At 36.4% G+C, this 4,554-nt stretch overlaps 1 non-coding gene across 1 annotated transcript; it reads left to right on the top strand.

Moving 5' to 3' along the window:
• The first annotated feature begins 524 nt into the window (after positions 1–524).
• LOC112780681 (small nucleolar RNA R71) lies at positions 525–632 on the top strand. The gene has a single exon (XR_003191501.1). It is a non-coding gene; the product is annotated as a small nucleolar RNA R71 (small nucleolar RNA).
• The last annotated feature ends 3,922 nt before the right edge of the window (positions 633–4,554 follow it).

Below are 4,554 nucleotides of genomic sequence, written 5' to 3'. Positions count from 1 at the left end.
GATGGTGGAAAAGGCTTGCTATTGCTAAACCTGTTTCTTCCACCATTATTAAAGCCTTGTTGGGGCTTTTGATCCTTCCATGAGAAATTTGGATGATTTCTCCATGTTGAGTTATAGGTGTTTCCATAAGGTTCACCTAAGTAATTTACCTCTGCTATTGCAGGGTTCTCAGGATCATAGGCTTCTTCTTCAGAAGATGCCTCTTGAGTACTGTTGGATGCAGCTTGCATTCCATGCAGACTCTGAGAAATCATATTGACTTGCTGAGTCAATATTTTGTTCTGAGCCAATATGGCATTCAGATTATCAACTTCAAGAACTCCCTTCTTCATAGGCGTCCCATTACTCACAGGATTCCTTTCAGAAGTGTACATGAACTGGTTATTAGCAACCATGTCAATGAGTTCTTGAGCTTCTGCAGGCGTTTTCTTTAGGTGAATGGATCCACCTGCAGAAGTATCCAATGACATCTTAGATAACTCAGACAGACCATCATAGAATATATCCAGGATGGTCCATTCTGAAAGCATGTCAGAAGGACACTTTTTGGTCAACTGTTTGTATCTTTCCCAAGCTTCATAGAGGGATTCACCTTCTTTCTGTCTGAAGGTTTGAACATCAGCTCTAAGCTTGCTCAGCTTTTGAGGAGGAAAGTACTTGGCTAAGAAAGCCGTGACCAGCTTATCCCAAGAGTTCAGGCTGTCTTTGGGTTGAGAATCCAACCATAATCTAGCTCTGTCTCTTACAGCAAAAGGGAAAAGCATGAGCCTGTAGACTTCAGGATCTACTCCATTAGTCTTAACAGTGTCACATATCTGCAAGAATTCAGTTAAGAACTGAAAAGGATCTTCAGATGGAAGTCCATGAAACTTGCAGTTCTGCTGCATCAGAGAAACTAATTGAGGTTTTAGCTCAAAGTTGTTTGCTCCAATGGCGGGAATGGAGATGCTTCTTCCATGTAAATTGGAATTAGGTGCAGTAAAGTCACCAAGCATTCTCCTTGCATTGTTGTTGGGTTCGGCTGCCATCTCCTTTACTTGTTCGAAATTTTCAATCAAGTTGTCTCTGGATTGTTGTAATTTAGCTTCTCTTAATTTTCTCTTCAGAGTCCTTTCAGGTTCTGGATCTGCTTCCACAAGAATGTTCTTATCCTTGCTCCTGCTCATATGACAAAGAAGAAGGCACAGAAAAATAATAATAATGATAGAGATCCTTTATACCACAGTATAGGGATCCCTTTGTGAGTGGAAGAAAAGAGGGGGAGACAAAGAATGTGATGTAAAGGAAGAAACACAACTGTACGGATGGAAGAGATGTGAGATGAGATGTTAGGATATGAATGAATAAATAGAATAGGATGGGGGAGGGATAATTTTCGAAAATTATTTTGAAAAAGAGTTAGTGATTTTTGAAAAATGGTTTTTGAAAAATGTTAGAAATTTTCGAAAAATTTTTAAAATTTAAAAATAAAAATAATTAGTTAATAAAAAAGAAATTTTTGAAAAAGAGGGAAGATATTTTCGAAAGTTAGAGAGAGAGAGAGTTAGTTAGGTAGTTTTGAAAAAGTTAAGAAACAACCAAAAAGTTAGTTAGTTAGTTGAAACAAATTTGAAAAGATAAGAAGTTAGGAAGTTAGAAAAGATATTTTGAAAAGATATTTTTGAAAAAGATAAGATAAGAAGATATTTTAGAAACTAATTTTGAAAAAGATTTTATTTTTAAAATCTCAATTAATGACTTGATTCATAAGAAATCACAAGATATGATTCTAGAACTTAAAGTTTGAATCTTTCTTAACAAGCAAGTAACAAACTTCAAATTTTTGAATCAAAACATTAATTGATTATGTTATTTTCGAAAATTTGGTATAAAAATAAGAAAAAGAATTTTGAAAAATATTTTGAAATTTTCGAAAATAATTAAGAATTTTGAAAAAGATTTGATTTTTGAAAAAGATTTTGAAAAAGATAAGATTTTCAAATTGAAAATTTGATTTGACTCATAAGAAACAACTTGATTTTAAAATTTTTTGAAAAAGTCAACCCAAATTTTCGAATTTGATGAGAGAAAAAGGGAAAGATATTTTTTTTTATTTTTGAATTTTTATGATGCAAGAGAAAAACACTAAAAGGATGCAATGCATGAAATTTTTAAATCAAAACAATGAATGCATGCAAGAATGCTATGAATGTCAAGATGAACACCAAGAACACTATGAAGAATATGATGAACATCAAGAACATATTTTTGAAAAATTTTTAATGCAAAGAAAACATGCAAGACACCAAACTTAGAATTCTTTAATGCCTAGACACCAAGAATTCAAGAATGCATATGAAAAACACTATACAACACAAAACAAAAAATCATCAAGATCAAACAAGAAGACTTACCAAGAACAACTTGAAGATCATGAAGAACACTATGAATGCATGAATTTTCGAAAAATGCAAGATGCACATGCAATTGACACCAAACTTATTATATGACTCAAGACTCAAACAAGAAACAGAAAAATATTTTTGATTTTTATGATTTTCTAATTTTTTTAGATTTTTTTCGAAAATTATATGAAAAAGAAAGATAAGGATTCCAAAATTTTTAATATGAATTCCAGGAATCTTGCATTCTTAGTCTAAAGCTTCAGTCCAGGAATTAGACATGGCTCACTAGCCAGCCAAGCTTTCAATGAAAGCTCCGGTCCAAAACACTAGACATGGCCAATGGCCAGCCAAGCTTCAGCATTTAACACCAGAGTATATTGATCTTGATAACAAAGTGCTGCTCATCATTTATCAAGTATGTAACTTACCTCTGATGGTTTGGAAGCCTCAGTCCAAAAGAATTTAGACATGGCTTTACAGCCAGCCAGGCTTCACATGCTTCATGAAACACTAGAATTCATTCTTAAAAATCTTGAATAAAATTTTGAAAACATTTTTATTTTTTATTTTTCGAAAACATATGAGAGATTTTTGAAAATATTTTTTTGAAAGATTTTTGAAAAGAAAACAAAAAGAAAATTACCTAATCTGAGCAGCAAGATGAACCGTCAGTTGTCCAAACTCGAACAATCCCCGACAACGGCGCCAAAAACTTGGTGTTGTTGCCGGATCCAAACTTGGCACTGATGTTACCGGACCAAAAGCTTGCCGAAAACTCAAACAATCCCCGGCAACGGCGCCAAAAACTTGGTGCACGAAATTGTGATGTCCAGGCTCGAACAAATCCTGGTAATGGCTCCAAAGCTTGGTGCTTTGATCTTAATTCATGATTTGTCACAACTTCGATACAACTAACCAGCAAGTGCACTGGGTCGTCCAAGTAATACCTTACGTGAGTAAGGGTCGAATCCCACGGAGATTGTTGGTATGAAGCAAGCTATGGTCACCTTGTAAATCTCAGTCAGGCAGATATAAAGTGATAATGGAGTTTTCGAATAATAAATAATAGAATAGGGATAGAGGTACTTATGTAAATCATTGGTAGGAATTTCAGATAAGCGAATGGAGATGCTTTTCGTTCCTCTAAACCTCTGCTTTCCTGCTATCTTCATCCAATCAGTCTTACTCCTTTCCATGGCTGGCTTTATGTGATACATCACCACTGTCAATGGCTACTTTCGGTCATCTCTCGGGAAAATGATCCAATGCCCTGTCACGGCACGGCTAATCGTCTGGAAGCATCACCCTTGTCAATGGCTTCATCTTATCCTCTCAGTGAATAATATGCTCACGCACCCTGTCACGGCACGGCTATTCATCTGTCGGTTCTCGATCATGCTGGAATAGGATTTACTATCCTTTTGCATCTGTCACTAACGCCCTGCAATCGCGAGTTAGGAGCTCGTCACAGTCATTCAATCATTGAATCCTACTCGGAATACCACAGACAAGGTTTAGACTTTCCGGATTCTCTTGAATGCCGCCATCATTCTAGCTTACGCCACGAAGATTCTGGTTAGGAGATCTAAGAGATACTCATTCTAGCTTATTTCATGTAGAACAGAAGTGTTTGTCAGGCACGCGTTCATAAGGGAGAAGGATGATGAGCGTCACACATAATCATCACCTTCATCACGTTCTTTGGTGCGAATGGATATCTTAGAAGCGAAATAAGATGAATTGAATAGAAAACAGAAGTACTTTGCATTAATCTTTGAGGAACAGTAGAGCTCCACACCTTAATCTATGGAGTGCAGAAACTCTACCGTTGAAAATACATAAGTGAAAGGTCCAGGCATGGCCGAGATGGCCAGCCCCCTAAAACGTGATCAATAGTCTCCTAAGATGAACAATGGATTAAAACTGAGACCAAAGATACCTAATACAATAGTAAGAGGTCCTATTTATAATAAACTAGCTACTAGGGTTTACATGAGTAAGTAATTGATGCATAAATCCACTTCCTGGGCCCACTTGGTGTGTGTTTGGGCTGAGCCTGAGTGTTGCACGTGCAGAGGCCATTTGTGGAGTTGAACGCCAGTTTCTGTGCTAGTTTGGGCGTTCAACTCTGGTTTTGGATCCTTTTCTGGCGCTGGACGCCAGATTTGGG

This window comes from Arachis hypogaea, chromosome 19 (assembly GCF_003086295.3).
Source record: "Arachis hypogaea cultivar Tifrunner chromosome 19, arahy.Tifrunner.gnm2.J5K5, whole genome shotgun sequence".
NCBI lineage: Eukaryota > Viridiplantae > Streptophyta > Magnoliopsida > Fabales > Fabaceae > Arachis > Arachis hypogaea.
Note: the sequence above shows the minus strand (reverse complement) of the source record. Positions and strands in the feature narration are given on the sequence as shown.